The sequence below is a fragment of the Macaca nemestrina genome, chromosome 19 (genome assembly GCF_043159975.1).
Source record: "Macaca nemestrina isolate mMacNem1 chromosome 19, mMacNem.hap1, whole genome shotgun sequence".
Taxonomy (NCBI): Eukaryota; Metazoa; Chordata; class Mammalia; order Primates; family Cercopithecidae; genus Macaca; species Macaca nemestrina.
This window is the reverse complement of record NC_092143.1, coordinates 20,756,042-20,775,831: the sequence shown is the minus strand read 5'-3', so window position 1 is coordinate 20,775,831 and position 19,790 is coordinate 20,756,042. Positions and strand designations below refer to the sequence as shown.

Below are 19,790 nucleotides of genomic sequence, written 5' to 3'. Positions count from 1 at the left end.
AAGTTCAATTTGTGAAACTATATATTCTTTGAAAATATCTGGTAAAGAGTCAAAATGATAAAATTGTACAAATAGAAACATTCATGCAAAGCTGTAAATTAAAATCAAGAGTACATTAAGAGACTTAGAATAAACAAATTCATAGAGACATAGAATAGTGGCTTCCAGGGCCTGAGTTGAGGAAAAACTGGGGAGAGGAAGCTTATGGTTTAATGTGTACAGAGCTTCTGTTTGGAATAATGAAAAGTTCTGGAAATGGATACTGGTGATGGTTATACAATATTTTGAAAATATTTAGTGCCACCGAATTGTGCAATAAAAATGGTTAAAATGATACATTTTATATTTTACCACAAAAATTACCAATAACTAGAGACAGGCATAAAAAACTACACACACACACACACACACACACAGTTGTGCCAGTGCCAATTTCCTGATTTGGATGTGCTATAGTTACATCAGATGTGACCACTGGGGGAAACTGGGTGAAGAGAACTTGGGACCTCTTTATACTATCTTTGCAGCTTCCTGTGCATCCAAAATTCTTTCAAAATAAATTTAAAAGAGTGCATTAAAAGAATAAGCCAAGACAACCAAGAAATATTTACCTGGAACTACAAGAAGGACTGATAGTTGAAAATCTACCAATATTTCACACCTATAGGGGAAATAAGATAAAGCATATGATTTTTTTTCAGAGGTTTAAAATTCTTTAATTCCATTAGACTTTCCTGTTAACAGATTGTTTTCCTTAACATCATCAAAAAGATCCTTCTCAACAACAAAGAGCCTTAACTTCAAATACTGTAGGCATTTTTAATAAAATCAGGAGAAATACAGGATGTTCAATATTGTTACTTATTCTGGAAGTTTGGGCACTCATCGCTAGTGATTACAACTGTGAAAATAGAGATGGAGGAAAAATGCATGAAAATGTGGGGACAGAGTGAGAGGCTACTTTTGAATGGACCATTATCTACTAAGGCTTCAAATTTATCTTTTAACTTTTCAGTCTTGTTTATCTCTTATAAAAGATGTAACACTAGATAATTAATAGGACCAAATCACTTTATTACTTTTAATACTGCTTTTCTGTTTCTTAGCATTGAACAGTTTCCTTCATATTCCTTCCTTACTTGGTCCTTCAAAAAAATTTATTTTTTTTGCTCCCGGTCACTGTAATTCACACTTGTAATCCCGGCTACTTAGGTGAGTGAGTCAGGAGGATCACTCAGGCCCAGGAGTTTGAGGCTGCAGTGAGCTGTGTTTGCACCACTTCACTGCAATCTAGATGACAGAGCAAGACCCCATCTCTAAAAAATAAATAGGCTGGGTGTGGTGGCTCAGACCCGTAATCCCAGCTCTTCGGGAGGCCAAGGTGGGAGGACTGCTTGAGCCCAGGACTTTGAGACCAGCCTGGGCAACATGGGAAAACCTTGTCTCTACAAAACATACACTAGGTGTGGTGGCATATGACTGTAGACCCAGCTACTCAGGAGGCTGAGGTGGGAGGATCCACTGAGCCCAGGAGGTGGAGGCTGCAGTGAGCCCTGGTTGTGCCACTGCACTCCGGCCTGAGCAACAGAGTGAGGCCTTGTCTCAAAAATAAATAAATAAATACATGAAAATTGTTTCCATGGAAGACCAAAACATAAAACAGAAAAAACTAGAGTTGCTCTGATTGAAACAGGGGTAGAGCACCCAAATCCTGGTCCATCGTGATCCTTCCCTCCCCCAGCCAGCTCTGCATGAAACAGGCCCCTAAGACAAACTCAGGGAACCACTGGATGGGGAGGCCCTGCTCTCGCATTCTGGGTAGTGCTAATATGTTATGGCTCTTGGAAGCATACCAGATGAGGCAATTCATGGAATTTGGTACAGAAGCCTATTTAAAGACAAAGACAAAGAACTAAGTCTGGTCTGTATTGGACTACTTGCTTCAGGACCTGGTACCACTCTCATTTCTGCCTCTCATCTAATCAAATGACCCTGAGTGAGGTCCCTCTCCTCTTTCAGCTTGTTTCTTATCTGTAATGTGAGAAGGTTCACTTACTTAACATTCATTCAGCAAAAATCATGTTATTGTATCCTTGTTACTTGGTCACTTCCGTCAGTGGATGCTGACGTCAGAAGAGACCACCAAACTCCATTCAGCAGGTCACCACATTCAGTTATTGGGAGCATAGGTCGAGCCAACTCATACGGCAAATCTCAGCCTTGGCTACCTGTAGAATCGCTGGAAGGAAGTTTTAAGATAGCCAGATGCCCAGGCCCCACTCAGTCCAATTAAATCAGAACTTTATGCATGACATCCGGGGAAGTATTGTTTTTAGAAGTGTCCCTCATGATTCTAATGAGCAGCCAAGATGAAAAACCAGTCTCAGCAGAATCATAGAGTATGTTTTGAGTGATTTCACTCAAAATGAGACATTCTGCAGGGCCCTATGAGCTTCTCATCATCTTCATGACTAACTGGTAACATTTGCCCCTAATTGTTTTCAGATTCAACTTGTCTCTATTTTGATTCATGACACAAGACGCCTAAGTTTTTCACAAAATACCCACATGCCAATGCAGATTCAACACTTGTTCTGGAGAAAAATTTAGACCCTGTCAAGGAATTCATCATCATTAGTGAGTTGTATTTTTCTGATTCCTTTAATAGAGGCCGCACCATATGGGCAACAATTCCCAATTCTGACAAAGGCAATGCCTCCCATTTTTAAGTAATTAACTTTTTTCTCTCTAGAGGTTACACACACCATCCTTGAATGTAGTACATACATCATATGTAGTAACTCTATGGCACTGTTTTGCTACATTCAGCTGTCAGGATTTATTGGATCGTGAGCTGGGACGATCCATTTCTAAGGTGGGGAGGCTGCTTCTAGCCTGTTTTCAGTCTGTGGGTGTTAAAGAGGAAGACAGTCCTCTCTCCGGTCCGTGCCTCTAAGATGACAAAGAAAAGAGGGAACAATAATCGTGCTAAGAGATCCATTTCTATGGTGGGGAGGCTGGTTCTAGTCTGTTTGCAGTCTGTGGGTGTTAAAGAGGAAGGCAGTCCTCTCTCCAGTCCGTGCTTCTAAAATGACAAAGAAAAGAGGGAACAATGATAGTGCTAAAAAGGGCCGCAGCCACATGCAGCCTATTCGCTGCAGGAACTGTGCCCGATGCATGTCCAAGGACAAGGCCATTAAGAAATTCGTCATTCAAAACATAGTGGAGGCCACAGCAGTCAGGGACATTTCTGAAGCAAGTGTCTTCAATGCCTGTGTCCTTCCCAAGCTGTATGTGAAGCTACATTACTGTGTGAGTTGTGCAATTCACAGCAAAGTAGTCAGGAATCAATCTCTGAAGCCCGCAAGGACCAAACACCCCCACCCCGATTTAGACCTGCGGGTGCTGCTCCACGACCCCCACCAAAGCCCATGTAAGGAGCTGAGTCCTTAAAGACTGAAGACAGACTATTCTCTGGAGAAAAAGATAATGGAAACTGTACTTACAAAAAAACAAAAAGAGGAAGGCAGTTTTTAGCGAAGTGCTGTAAATCTCTTAGACCTTTGAGGGCAATTTATAGTTTTTGGAGCAACCCCACCTCTATCTTAGCTTTCTGCTCACCATCATCTCATTGTTCCAGTTTCATGTAGGCTGAGATTCAGAAGGTAATGTTGGAGATTAGAATAAGTTACATATATCTCTAAAAAGTGGAGGATTGCGCACGGAGGATTTTTAGGGCAGTGAAGCTATTCTGGATGATGCTGTAACGGTGGATAAGTGTCATACCCATAGATTATCCAAACCAATACATTATCCAGCACCAAGAGTGAACCCTAATGGAAACAGTGGATTCTGGGTGATAATGATGTGTTAATGTGGGGTTGTCAATTGTAATAAATGTACCATTCTGATGGGGAATGTTGACAACGTGGGAAACTGTGCATGTGTCGGGGCAGGGGGAATATGGGAACTCTCTGTACTTTCTGCTCAACCTTGCTGTGAATTTAAAATTGATTCAAAAAAGGAGGTCTATTTAAAAACTAAAAAGAGAAGAATTTGGAGTTTTTCTTAATTTTTTTTAATCCCAGAAATTGAGGAGTAGCAAAACAAAACAAAATCCGGGGAAATAGTCGAATCTCCTCTACAAATCACTCTCTTAGTGATCCTGCATCCACCATCCTTTGCTCTTCCTACATGCTCTCCTCACTGTTTCCTCCTAATATAGTTTGCCTGTGTGTCCCTGCCCAAATCTCATGCTCAATTGTAATAACCAGTATTGAAGGTGGGGCCTGTTGGGAGTGATTACATCATGGCGGTGGATTTCTCATGGTGGGTGAGCACCATCCCCATGCAGAACCACGAGCCAATTAAACCTCTCTTCCTATAAATTACCCACCCTCATGTATTTCTTTATAGCATGACCTAATACACCTTCTTACTGATGACTTGCATATATCCTTATCTAACCCAGAATTATCACTTAAATTTTAAGCTCTTCTACCCAAAAAATCCAAAAAGTCTCTATCTGAATGTCCCTAAGGAACTTCAACATCAATTTGCGCCAAATGGAAATCGTTATCTCCCGATCCCAGCTCCTTCTTTTGTATTCCAGCCTTTACGTAAAAGAGTTATGACCTGTATGGATGAGAACTCTGGTAATCCTTCTAAATTTTCATGCTAAAATAACAACAGTCCACACTTCTCATTAAAAATAGTGGACTAAATGCTTGTGGGTGCCTGTGTTCCTTCTAAAAGCACAACAAAATTTTATTACAATAAAAGGGTTTAAAAAGAGGCATAGACTCACAGGGGAAAAAAAGACTGTGGGGAGAGGACAGCTACACAATTTTAGAAGGTAGGAAGCACAGGGATAAATAGAAACTGACTCGGCAAACCAAAGACAACCAGAATCCACGCTGGCAATGGCAGGGGGAGGGGGGCCCAGAAACAAACTGATTAACACTGATGAACCTCAGAAGAGCTCAGGAAGAGGAGGCACCAGGCACCTCTTAAAGAAGCAGTCAAATAAATACGATTTCAGGCATACAAGGTTTCATAAACATAGCCTTCTGGATCCTGTTTACTTTGTTGGAACGCATCTAGAGGATGTGCTCTACCAAAATAAAAGAATAAGCCAAAGCCGAGATGGCACGGGATTTAACACAAGAGGGAGGCACAGGGCGTCCTGAGCTGTTGGTGAGGGAATATCCCAGGACCACAGCTGTGCTCATGACTTGTTAGTTCTTTTAATTCTTGCACATATATGTTTTGAAAGGTTAAATTTGTTTACGGTTATACAGCTAGTCCAGTGAGCTTCAGAGCTAGGAATCCAACCCAGCTGTGTCTGATCCAAGGCTGTAATAAAGCATTTCTATAATTATGGAATTCTGGGCCAAAGAATGCCTGATGTAAACTTTTTAAAATTAGCTGCGCATGGTGATGTGTGCCTGTGGCCCCAGCTACTCAGGAGGGTAGGCCTGAGGATCTCTTGAGCCCAGGAAGTCAAGTTTGCAGTGAGCCATGATTGTACCACTGTACTCCAGTCTGAGCAACAGTGCAAGACTCTGTTTCAAAACAAACAAAAACAAAGAATGCCTAATGCAGATAATAATCGTTCCAAGTCATAAGCTTACAATGAGAATTAGATGAGATAATCACACAAATCATTTACCCAGCATCTGGCACATAGAAATCTAATTACTCTCTTACTTCTAGTTAAAAATATTATCTATTATTATCATTACTGCCTCTATCCAATGTTCCATGAAGGATTAGCATTTTAACTGGACCTGGAAAGACAAGAAGGATTTTGGTGGTTAGAGTCCTAGTCAGCTTGAGTGGCTATAACAAAACACCACAGACTTGGTGACTCAAACAACAATTATTTCTCATAGTTCATGAGGCTGGGATCAAGGTGCCAGCAGATTTGGTTCCTGGGGAGGGCTCTCTTCCTGGCTTGCAGAAAGCTGCCTACTCGTTTGTCCTCGCATGGCAGAGAGAAAAAGAGTTCTGGTATCTCTTCCTCTTTTCATAAAAGCACTAATCCCATCATGGGGCTCCATTCTCATGACCTCATTACCTAATTACCCCTCAAAGGCCCCACTCTCCAATACCATCACCTTGGGCATTAGTGCTTCAATATATGAATTGGGGTGGGGGTGGGGGACACAAAGGAACAATATTAAAGAGAGGACAATGAAGATGCACACTTCAGGCATTGGTCAGATAATCTGGTTATAAACTGACTGAAGTTCAGCACTTGCCAAAAGTTTGCAGAAACATTTTGGGATTTAAAGCAAATATATTAGTCTCCATTTCCTAGGTCCTGTAAGCCCCATCCATGGAGCAAATTAGATTGTCAGAAAGCAACAAACCTGAACTCTATTAATAACTCCCCACAGAGTAACTTTCATAGAATTAAGATTAATGCTATGTCCTTAAATTTTGGAAGAGAGGAATAAAGCATCAATTTGAAGAATATGTTTATATCTTTTGCCAAAATCGTAGTTGTAAACATTGTACACCATATTGTCCATCCTTAGTCTGAAAAAGACTTTTTTCTACAGATAAACTTGTATGCTTGCTTTTATCATGAAATGACAACTTCATAACCCAATGCCAGGAGTGGATTTAGTGCTCAACGGCAGTAATTTAATTCATACCAAATGCTTCAAAACAGCTCTCTTCTTGTAAACATATTAAGATGTGTGTTTATTTAATTATCTTGTTTCATATGTACAAATATATCCTGTGCTATCTTAGAACAGGTGTTTCAAACGAATAAAATTGAATATATTGCTGAATCTTGGCATAATGTAAGTATCAGGAAGTAAAGCAAAGTCTGTTACCTGACAGCCGAAACAGGTCCTGGGACATCAACATATAATTGGATCTATGGCATTTCTAGAATGAGGTGCTTTAAAACATTAGATCATTTGTTTACTAAGTTTTTAACAAAAATGTGAGAAACTGAAGCAGAAGTGGTCAGAAAAGAAGCAAATTTACCTGTCAAGGGACACTGCGTTCAATCCATGAGAAAACCCTTTTAAGAATTTAATAACCAGTTTCAACATGTTACCAACATTAGTCACATTAGCTAGGTTATACTGCAGTAACAAACAACCCCAACCTCTTAAAAGCTTAAAACATCAAAAGTTTATTTCTCACATATGATACATATCCAGCGTGGGTGTGCAGAGCTTTCTACGCTACACTGTCCTTACTTGGAGACCTGGGCTGCCAGAACCTCCACCTTCTGGGATGTTGATGGTTGAGAAGAACATAGCAAATCAAGAACTGCCTCTAAAGTTTCCTGCCTAGGCCAGGTGGGGTGGCTCATGCCTGTAATCCCAGTACTTTGGAAGGCCAAGGCAGGTGGATCACTTGAGGTCAGGAGTTCAAGACCAGCCTGGCCAACATGGTGAAACCCCATCTCTACTAAAAATACAAAAATTAGCCAGGCATGGTGGTGCATGCCTATAATTCAAGCTACTCAGGAGGGTGAGGAAGGAGGATCGCTTGAACCTGGGAGGCGAATGATACAATGGGCCAAGACAGCACCTCTGCACTCCAGCCTGGACAACAGTTCAAGACTCCATCTAAAAATAATAATAATAATAATAATAATAATAATAATAATAATAATAATTTCCTGCTTGAAGTGGTACATGTCATTTTCATTTGTGTTTCAGTGGTCAAAGCAAATCACATGGTCTGTTGAACATCAAGGGGGCCAGATAGTACATTCTTTTTATGCTTGGAAGCAGGAGAGCTGGGAATATTGGTGAACAGCACTAATGATTACTAGAGTCTGTGCTTTTTACTACTGAATATTCAGTTCATTTTCCTTTCTGCTTGCAAAATACATTCACCCTTTCCTCCAAAAATAAAACCAGAAAATTTCACTCTGACGTGACTTTTAGTTGTAAGCCCAAGATTTTGGGAGATAGACAGCCATTTTTAAATCAAGAGAGGATATAGCACCTATTGATTCAAAGACCTACAAATGAGAAGTTGAACGTTCTTCCCCACTCCACAATGGTTTCCACAGCCACTCTTCTAATGGTGTAACAGGAACAGAATAACTACAATAGGTAGCCCTATTCAGAAATGAGGAGAGTAAGAGACATACAGCAGGTGCTGGTCCACCGCAATTCTAAGTCCCACTGGGCAGACATTGTAAGGGCTCCTATCAAGGGTAGGGAAAGTTCCTTGATTAGGGTCAGTTCCTGCTCCCTGGGAAAAGCTCTGTTATCCGGTCATCCTCCTGAAGCCTGGATCCATCTTCTGAACCATTCGTTTTTCATGACAATTCTCTGTAGCTACATTTCTGTAGCGCCTACATTCTCTGTAGGTGCTATGGTCTGAATGCTTATGTTCCCCCAAAATTCATATGTTGAAACCCTAAACCCTAAGGTGATGGTAATGATTTGTGTCCCCACCCAAATCTCATTTCAAATTGTAATCCCCAGTGTTGGCGGTGGGAGGTGATCGGATTATCGGGACAAATTTCCCCCTTTGGTGCTGTTCCCTTGATAAGAATTCTCATGAGATTGGGTTGTTTTAAAGTACTTGGCACCTCCCTGCTCTCTCTCTTCCTCCTGCTCTGACCTAGTGAAGTGCTGACTTCTCCTTCACCTCCTGCCATAATTGAAAGTTTCCTGAGGTCTCCCCAGAAGCCGAGCAGATGCCAGCATCATGCTTCCTGTACAGCCTGTGGAACCATAAGCCAACTGAACCTCTTTTCTTTATAAATTTCCCAGTCTCTGGTATTTCTTTAGAGCAGTACAAGAACGGACTAATATAGGAGGTGACTACATCATGAGGGATTAGTGCTCTTATAAAAGAAACCCCAGCGAGCTAGCCAGCCCCTTCCACCATGTGAGGACAGAGCCAAAAGTCATCATCCATGAGAAATTGGGCCCTCACCAGACACCAAATCTGCCAGTGCCTTGATCCTGGAATTCCCAGCCTCCAGACTGTGAGAAATAAATTTCTGTTGTTTATAAGCGACTCATCTGTGGTATTTTATTACAGCAGCCCAAAAGAACTAAGACACTGGGCGATGAGAATGTCTCTTCCTTGGAGAGGTACAGCTTTCTCAGCCCACTTCCTACTCTTAGATGATTGGAGTCCCAAAGCCATTTTAAGTTTTAAACAATCACCATATTTTTTAGTCCAGACTGATTGATACTACTTTTGTCAATGCCACTTTTGTCAAAAACATAGCTTCTTATTTTATTCTAGCCAGCTCTATATGCCAATAACCATAGTTCAATTTGAGATACAATTCTCATATTGACTTTTTTTTTTTTTGGCTTTTATGTTCCCACCCCTCTTTATCATTTTAATTTCAATTTCCTGACGCTTTCAGGCTTCAATGAGAGAACCACGTACACAATCTCTTTTCCCTGAGTCATTTTCTACAAGTGAAGGTAGTTTTTTGGACACGATATCACTAAATGAACTGTTACTCAGAAACATCTGTATTCACAGGTTTCAACAGTAAGCGTGATGATGGCATCCTTACTGTGTTTTTTGATGCATGGTGGACTTTCGGTTGGTCCCTGCTCCTGAAGTTTTTCTCAATTTTATAATTTGCTATTTAGAACGGAGTCTTCCTTCAGGCTTATAAGTCCCTGAACTCTATTTGCTGACATTCCTGCTTGAATATGAGCCAATTTCTTTTTGAGCTTACCTCTTTCTTGTAACATCTTACCAAAAACAGCCATCACCGAAGCACATACTGTTATACTAACAATAATCTTCTCTCTCAATCTCTTCTCCTAGAGGCAAAAGCTTATCAGGAGAATAATCTACATCCTAAATTACTGCATGCACAGTTTCCTGCCACTCAATACCTGGACCTTAAGCCAATAAAATTTATTTTAGATCTTTAGTTAAAACCATAGCCCACTTCTATGTACCAATTTCTGTGTTATTCAGCATATGCAGGGTTACACTGCAGGAAAAAAAAAATTCAACATCTTAGTGGCCTAGAATGAATTATTATTTGTTGCCTGTATCCATTTCAGGTCAGCAGAGGACACTTTTTTTATATTATCCTCACTTAAAGATCCATGTGAATGGAGTTTCTGTGAACTGGAACATCACCAGTTGCCATGGAAATGGGAAGGAACATGGAAAGTTGTGCATCTGCCCAAAAACAATCATCTCTGCTCACACGGTATTGGCTAAAACAAGTCACATGGCCAACCCTAACTGCAAACTGGCAAAGCAGTGAAATTTTTCCACGTCCCGAGCTATAGGAGAATTGGAAATATTGTTAAATAGCACTAATGACTCCCACAACACCCATTTACTAAAAATATAAGTATGCGTACAGCTTTCCTCAATACACATTGTTTATGTTGAACTTAAGTCTCTTGGACTTACAGAGCCTGCAATCTCATACAGCCTTCCTGTTTCTACAGGAAATTGAAGAGACTGAAATTTAATTCTCATGGCTCCCAGTTTCAAGTGGGTGTTATGGGCATTGTTGACATATTAACGAGAACAGCTAAAATGGAGAGAAATGATCATAAGTAGATACTGAAATGAGGCGACTGAGTGTGCGAATTCTTTATTTGCCAAATGTCATAGGTATGTATTTGCTTGTACATGGGCATGTGTCTCCTTTTTTAACCAAGTAGATTCTTTTTCTAAGCTCCAAAGCAAACGTGACCATTAGTGATTTTAATTGTCTTAAGTATTTAAGGCAAATCTACCAAGAATACGGAATACAATATGACCCAAGTCTAATTTTTCCATTGGTTGTCTGGTTACTCAATAAATATTCATTGACTGAGTAATCCCATGTTCCAGAGAAATACTGTGGCCATGGAAGAAACAACAATATGCCAGATTAAAAAGAAAAAGTTTCCATTCCAAAACCCATTTGGCCACAGTCACAGAAACATGGTCAGAAACCTGGAAGTGCTTCTCTAAGGTTGATGCTGGAACTGATAGCTATGCACTATTTATAAACTTTGGGAATGTTTTCTAAATAAAGTGTTTAAACATGCTTTTGGAAAGTAAGTGTCTTCATTCATTTTGTTGTCCAAGCTCTCTTTGATCCATTAATTTCACTTTTCCTTTGATTTTTCCAAACACTCGAAAGGGAAAGTTCATTTTTTCTTATGGTGAGCAGCAAATAATTTGCTCATGATCAAGAGACCTTGTGAAGACATCAACGTGATGCTTTTCTTGGTGCTAAGCTGTTCTGTGGAACAAAGCAGTTGCCAAAAATGCCCACTTCACATAGGTGCATAGGACAAAAGTTTCCTAATCATAGCAGAGCCAGTCCAATTCAGGATGGGTAGGAAGAAAAGATGCTCCCAGGAACCTCGGCATCCTCTTTAGAGTTTTTCCCGTATCCCCCATGGTAAGTCCTTCTGCTAAGTCAGGGCTCCAGTGAACAGGGACATGCCAGGGTACAGCAGGGGCTTCTGCCTGCCAGCTTTAAGAGATTTTAGTTGTGTCAATCTTTTTGTAAACTAATATTCAGGAAATAAGTAGGCAGGCTCTTTGGGGGTCCCCAGGTTCATGCAGGCTCAGTAAGGTGGAGAATCAACAAGTGCTCAGCTGGTAGGTGAAGGGTTCAAACCAGAAAATAATCAGTGGGAGGTGAGAGTGGCTGAGGCTGGTCCAGGAGTACCCACTGGGACTCCTCACTGGGGCAGACAAGGAGAAGCAGGCTTCACAAGCCTTACTCCAAACAAATGAAGCTGAGTGGGAACCAAACAAGACCAGTCCAGGGTGGGAGACCCCAACCAAGGTTTCTTCCTGCGAGGCCAATTACAGCAACAAGGACTGATGGTCAAAGGCTACACTCTACCAAAGCACCTTGGACTCCCTGGTAAGCCTGGCTGGAGGACGTCTTTCCCCAGTCCTAACAGGGTGCAAATATTTAGGGGCCCTCATATGAGAACAAAGTCATTCTTGCTCAGCTGGGGAAATAGCATCATGCCATCTACTCCAAGGTTCCTCTGAGCATGACACGGGTAAACAGCAGCTCCTGTAGTCCTTGAAGGGAGAAGGATGGACAGCCCCAAAGAGCTGTTTCCCAAGAGGCAGTGCATGTGTGCCTAGAACCCTAGGTGGCTTTCGGTAGTCCAGAGAGAGCCTGGCAGTGGTCACTGGAGGGAACTGGGTGGCTAGGGAAAAGCAGGAGGCAGGAAGGAAGGGACAGCAGATGGGGCAGAGCCAGCTCAGAGGCATTAAGATTCATTCTCTGTTCCCATGACCCTGAGGAGCTCCTCCCCAGGCCAATCCACACACATCCCTGTGACCCAAAATTATAGGTCAGTCAGTGACCAAGCCAAGAGATCTCTCAGACCAGGTACTCTAGCATGTGTAGTGATCTCTGGGGAAGAGTGGAATCCCTGAGCTTGTGTGTGAGAAGAACTTGGGCTTCCTTCCCTCCCTCACCCCCTACTCCACTACCGAGGACCACACAGGGAGCCTGGGACCTGGTTCTCTGGATTAAGGAAGGAATGTGGCCACCAATTTCTGTTCAGCCCCCACTGAGGCAGTGAAGCTCTGCAATTAAGAGTGAGGCTGTGATTCACAGAAAATAAGGAATATTCTGGATAGAAAAGTGGAGGGAGGCCAGGCACGGTGGCTCATGCCTGTAATCCCAGCACTTTCAGAGGCCAAGGCAGGCGGATCACTTGAGGTCAGGAGTTCAAGACCAGCCTGGCCAACATGGTGAAACCTGTCTCTTAAAAAATACAAAAATTAGCCAGGTGTGGTGATGCATGTCTGTAATCCTAGCTACTTAGGAGGCTGAGGCACGAGAATTGCTTGAACCTGGGAGGCAGAGGTTGCAGTGAGCCGAGACCATGCCACTGCACTCCAGCTTGGGCAACAGAGTGAGACTCTGTCTCCAAAACAAAAAAAAAAAAAAAAAGAAAGACAGAAAAGATCCGTTCCAAGATGGCTGAATAGGAACAGCTCCAGTCTGCAGCTCCCAGCATGATCGACGCAAAAAACGGGTGATTTCTGCATTTCCAACTGAGGTACCTGGTTCATCTCATTGAGACTGGAAGGACAGTGGGTGCAGCCCATGGAGGGTGAGCCGAAGCAGGGCGGGGCATCGTCTCACCCAGGAAGCACAAGGGATTGGGGGATTTCCCTTTCCTAGCCAAGGGAAGCCATGACAGACTGCACCTGGAAAAACAGGACACTCCCTCCCAACTACTGGCTTTTCCCATAGTCTTAGCAATGGGCAGACCAGGAGATTCCCTCCTGTGCCTGACTCGGCAGTTCCCACACCCACGGAGCATTGCTCACTACTAGCGCAGTAGCCTGAGATCCACCTGTGAGGCAGCAGCCTGATGGAGGAAGGGGTGTTTGCCATCGCAGAGGCTTGAGTAGGTAAAGCAGCTGGAGAGCTCAGACTGGGCGGAGCCCATCACAGCTCAGCAAGGCCTACTGCCTCTACAGACGCCACCTCTGTGGGCAGGGCATAACTGAACAAGAGACAGCAGAAACTTCTGCAGACTTAAATGACCCTAACAGCTCTGAAGAGAGCAGTAGTTCTCCCTGCATGGCGTTTGAGCTCTGAGAACAGACAGACTGCCTCCTCAAGTGGGTCCCTGACCCCTGTGTAGCCTAAATGGGAGACACTTCCCAGTAGGGACCAACAGACACCTCATACAGGTGGGTGTCCCTCTGGGATGAAGCTTCCAGAGGAAGGATCAGGCAGCAATATTTGCTGTTCTGCAGCCTCTACTGGTGATACCCAGGCAAACAGGGTCTGGAGTGGACCTCCAGCAAACTCCAACAGATACGCAGCTGAGGGACCTGACTGCTAGAAAGAAAACTAACAAACAGCAAGGAATAGCATCAGCATCAACAAAAAGGACATCCACACCAAAACTCCATCTGTAGGTCACCAACATGAAAGACCAAAGGTAGATAAAACCACAAAGATGGGGGGAAACTAGAGCAGAAAAGCTGAAAATTCAAAAAACCAGAGTGCCTCCTCTCCTCCAAAGGATCACAGCTCCTCGCCAGCAACAGAACAAAGCTGGAGGGAGAATGACTTTGATGAGCTGACAGAAGTAGGCTTCAGAAGGTCAGTAATAAACTTCTCTGAGCTAAAGGAGAACATTCTAACCCATTTCAAGGAAGCTAAAAGCCTTGAAAAAAGGTTGGATGAATGGCTAACTAGAATAAACAGTGTAGAGAAGACCTTAAATGACCTAAGAGAGCTGAAAGCCACGGCACAAGAACGTCGTGACACATGCACAAGCTTCAATAGCTGATTCGATCAAGTGGAAGAAGGGATATCAGTGATTGAAAATCAAATTAATGAAATAAAGTGAGAAAACAAAGTTAGAGAAAAAAAGAATAAAACGAACAAAGCCTTCAAGAAATATGGGACTATGTGAAAAGACCAAATCTATGTTTGATTGGTGTACCTGAAAGTGACAGGAAGAATGGAACTAAGTTGGAAAACACTCTTCAGCATATTATCTAGGAGAAGTTCCCCAATCTAGCAAGGCAGGCCAACATTCAAGTTCGGGAAATACAGAGAACACCACAAAGATATTCCTTGAGAAGAGCAACCCCAAGACACATAATTGTCAGATTCACCAAGGTTGAAATGAAGGAAAAAATGTTAAGGGCAGCCAGAGAGAAAGGTAAGGTTATCCACAAAGGGAATCCCATCAAACTAACAACAGATCTCTCTCAGCAGAAACCTTACAAGCCAGAAGAGAATGGGGGCCAATATTCAACATTTTCAAAGAAAAGAATTTTCAGTGCAGAATTTCAAATCCAGCCAAACCAAGCTTCATAAGTGAAGGAGAAATAAAATCCTTTACAGACAAGCAAATGCTGAGAGATTCTGTCACCACCAGGTCTGCCTTACAAGACCTCCTGAAGGAAGCACTAAACATAGAAAGGAACAACCGGTACCAGCCACTGCAAAAACATGCCAAATTGTAAAGACCATCGATGCTAGGAAGAAACTGCATCAACAAACGAGCAAAAAAACCAGCTAACATCATAATGACAGGATCAAATTCACACATAACAATATTAACCTTAAATGTAAATGGGCTAAACGCCCCAATTAAAAGACACAGAATGGCAAATTGGATAAAGAGTCAAGACCCATGCGTGTGCTGTATTCAGGAGAGCCATCTCATGTGTAGAGACACACATAGGCTCAAAATAAAGGGAGGGAAGAAGATCTACCAAGCAAATGGAAAACAAAAAAAAAGTAGGGGTTGCAATCCTAGTCTTTGATAAAACAGGCTTTAAACCAACGAAGATCAAAAGAGACAAAGAATACATATGTAACAAACTGCACGTTATGCACATGTACCCTAGAACTTAAAGTATAATAATAATAAAAAATAAAAATTAAAATTAAAAAAAAAGAGACAAAGAAGGCCATTACATAATGGCAAAGGGATCAATTCAACAAGAAGAGCTAACTATCCCAAACATATATGCACACAATACAGGAGCACCCAGATTCATAAAGCAAGTCCTGAGACCTACAAAGAAACTTAGACTCCCATACAATAATAATGGGAGACTTTGACACCCCACTGTCAATATTAGACAGATCTCGTTGATAGATCAACGAGACACAAGGTTAACAAGGATATCCAGGAATTGAACACAGCTCTGTACCAAGCGGATCTAATAGATATCTTCAGAACTGTCCACCCCAAATCAACAGAATGTACATTCTTCTCAGCACCACATCACACTTATTCTAAAATTGACCACATAATTGGAAGTAAAGCACTCCTCAGCAAATGTAAAAGAACAGAAATCACAACAAACTGTCTCTCAGACCACAGTGCCATCAAATTAGAACTCAGGTTTAAGAAACTCATTTAAAACCACACAACTATATGGAAACTGAACAACCTGCTCCTGAATGACTACTGGGTAAACAATGAAATGAAGGCAGAAACAAAGATGTTCTTTGAAACCAATGAGAACAAAGACACAACATACCAGAATCTCTGGGACACATTTAAAGCAGTGTGTAGAGGGAAATTTATAGCACTAAATGCCCAAAAGAGAAAGCAGGGAAGATCTAAAATTGACACCCTAACATCACAATTAAAAGAACTAGAGAAGCAAAAGCAAATAAATTCAAAAGCTAGGAGAAGGCAAGAAATAACTAAAATCAGAGCAGAACTGAAGGAGACAGAGACACAAAAAACCCTTCGAAAAAATCAATGAATCCAGGAGTTGGATTTTTTAAAAGATCAACAAAATTGATAGACTGCTAGCAAGACTAATAAAGAAGAAAAGAGAGAAGAATCAAATAGACCCAATAAAAATGATAAAGGGGACATCACCACCAATCCTACAGAATTACGAACTACCATCAGAGAATACTATAAGCACCTCTACCCAAATAAACTAGAAAATCTAGAAGAAATGGATAAATTCCTGGACATATACACCCTCCCAAGACTAAATCAGGAAGAAGTTGAATCTCTAAATAGACCAAGAACAGGCTCTGAAATTGAAGCAATAATTAAGAGCCTACCAACCAAAGAAAGTCCAGGACCAGACAGATTCACAGCTGAATTCTACAAGAGGTACAAAGAGGAGCTGGTACCATCCTTTCTGAAACTATTCCAATCAATAGAAAAAGATGGAATCTTCCCTAACTCATTTTATGAGGCCAGCATCATCCTGATACCAAAGCCTGGCAGAGACACAACAAAAAAACGAGAATTTGAGACCAATATCCCTGATGAACATCAATGCGAAAATCCTCAATAAAATACCGGCAAACCAAATCCAGCAGCACATCAAAAAGCTTATCCACCATCATCAAGTCAGCTTCATCCCTGAGATGCAAGGCTGGTTCAACATATGCAAATCAATAAATGTAATCCATCACGTAAACAGAACCAATGACAAAAACCACATGATTATCTCAATAGATGCAGAAAAAAAAAAACTTTGACAAAATTCAACAGCCCTTCATGCTAAAAACTCTCAATAAACTAGGTATTGATGGAATGTATGTCAAAATAATAAGAGCTATTTATGACAAACGCACGGCCAATATCATACTGAATGGGCAAAAACTGGAAACATCCCCTTTGAAAACCGGCACAAGACAAGGATGCCCTCTCTCACCACTCCTATTCAACATAGTGTTGGAAGTTCTGGTCAGGGCAATCAGGCAAGAGAAAGAAATAAAGTGTATTCAATTAGGAAAAGAGGAAGTCAAATTGTCCCTGTTTGCAGATGACGTGATTGTATATTTAGAAAACCCCTTCATCTCAGCCCAAAACCTCCTTAAGCTCATAAGGAACTTCAGCAAAGTCTCAGGATACAAAATCAATGTGCAAAAATCACAAGCATTCCTATACACCAATAACAGACAAACAGAGAGTCAAATCATGAGTGAACTCCCTTCACAATTGCTACAAAGAGAATAAAATACCTAGAAATCCAACTTACAAGGGATGTGAAGGACTCTTCAAGGAGAACTGCAAACCACTGCTCAACGAAATAAAAGAGGACACAAACAAATGGAAGAATATTCCATGCTCATGGATAGGAAGAATCAATATCATGAAAATGGCCATACTGCCCAAGGTAATTTATAGAGTTAACGCCATCTCCATCAAGCTACCAATGACTTTCCTCACAGAATTGGAAAAAACTACTTTAAAGTTCATATGGAACCATAAAAGACCCCGCATTGCCAACACAATCCTAAGCAAAAAGAACAAAGCTGGAGACATCATGCTACCTGACTTCAAACTATACTACAAGGCTACAGTAAGCAAAACAGCATGGTACTGGTATTAAAACAGATATAGAGACCAATGGAACAGAACACAGGCCTCAGAAGTAACACCACACATCTACAACCATCTGATCTCTGACAAACCTGACAAAAACAAGAAATGAGGAAAAGATTCCCTATTTAATAAATGGTGCTCGGAAAACTGGCTAGCCATATGTAGAAAGCTGAAACTGGATCCCTTCCTTACGCCTTATATAAAAATTATTTCAAGATGGATTAAAGATTTAAATGTTAGACCTAAAACCGTAAAAACCCTAGAAGAAAACCTAGGCAATACCATTCAGGACATAGGCATGGGCAAGGACTTCATGACTAAAACTCCAAAAGCAACGGCAACAAAAGCCCAAACAGACAAATGGAATCTAATTAAACTAAAGAGCTTTTGCACAGCAAAAGAAACTACCATCAGAGTGAACAGGTAACCTACAGAATGGGAGAAAATTTTTGCAATCTATCCATCTGACAAAGGGCTAATATCCAGAATCTACAAAGAACTTAAACAAATTTACAAGAAAAAAAACAACCCCATCAAAAAGTGGAAAAAGGGGCCGGGCGCGGTGGCTCAAGCCTGTAATCCCAGCACTTTGGGAGGCCGAGATGGGCGGATCACGAGGTCAGGAGATCGAGACCATCCTGGCTAACACGGTGAAACCCCGTCTCTACTAAGAAATACAAAAAATAGCCGGGCGAGGTGGCAGCGCCTGTAGTCCCAGCTACTCGGGAGGCTGAGGCTGGAGAATGGCGTGAACCCGGGAGGCGGAGCTTGCAGTGAGCTGAGATCCGGCCACTGCACTCCAGCCTGGGCTACAGAGCGAGACTCCGTCTCAAAAAAAAAAAAAAAAAAGTGGAAAAAGGATATGAACAGACACTTCTCAAAAGAAGACATTTATGCAGCCAACAGACATACGAAAAAATGCTCATCATCACTGGTCATCAGAGAAATGCAAATCAAAACCACAATGAGGTACCATCTCACGGCAGTTAGAATGGCAATCATTAAAAAGTCAGGAAACAACAGATGCTGGAGAGGATGTGGAGAAATAGGAATGCATTTACACTGTTGGTGGGAAAGTAAATTAGTTCAACCACTGTGGAAGACAGTGTGGTGATTCCTCAAGGATCTAGAACTAGAAATACCATTTGACCCAGAGATCCCATTACTGGGTATATATCCAAAAGATTATAAATCCTGCTACTATAAAGACACATGCACATGTATGTTTACTGCAGCACTATTCACAATAGCAAAGACTTGGAACCAACCCAAATGTCCATCAATGATAGACTGGATTAAGAAAATATGGCACATATACACCATGGATTACTATGCAGCCATAAAAAAGATGAGTTCATGTCCTTTGCAGGGACATGGATGAAGTTGGAAACCATCATTCTCAGCAAACTATCACAAGGACAGAAAACCAAACACCGCATGTTCTCACTCATAGGTGTGAATTGAACAATGAGGACACTTGGACACAGGGCAGGAAACATCACACACCAGGGCCTGTCGGGGGGTGGGGGGTCTGGGGGAGGGATAGCATTAGGAGAAATACCTAACGTAAATGACGAGTGTATGGGTGCAGCAAACCAAGATGGCACATGTGTACCTATGTAATAAACGTGCATGTTATGCACATGTACCCTAGAACTTAAAGTATAATAATAATAATAATAAAAAGAAAACCTAAAAAAAAAAGTCAGGGAAGACTATTTCTCAAAAATATTCATATTGTACAGTTGATTGAATAAAGAAAATCTGGTATATAGACATCATGGAATATACTATACAACCATACAAAAGAATGAAACCATATCTTTGCAGCAACATGGATGGAGCTGGAGGCCATTATCCTAAGTGAAATAACTCAGAAACAGAAAATCAAATACTGCATGGGAGCTAAACAATGGGTACACACGGACATTAAGATGAAAATAATAGACACTTGGGACTTCAAAATAGGGGAGATCACTAGGGGCG

At 41.5% G+C, this 19,790-nt stretch overlaps 1 long non-coding RNA gene and 1 pseudogene across 1 annotated transcript in view; one reads left to right on the top strand and one right to left on the bottom strand.

Moving 5' to 3' along the window:
* Positions 1-2,410: 2,410 nt before the first annotated feature.
* LOC139360106 (uncharacterized) overlaps positions 2,411-19,790 on the bottom strand; it is a 29,434-nt gene continuing 12,054 nt past the window's right edge. Inside the window, exon 3 of the long non-coding RNA XR_011617226.1 lies at positions 2,411-3,085. This is a non-coding gene — a long non-coding RNA (uncharacterized lncRNA). The remainder of the gene's footprint in view (positions 3,086-19,790) is intronic.
* LOC105477038 (small ribosomal subunit protein eS26 pseudogene) lies at positions 3,091-3,541 on the top strand (annotated as a pseudogene).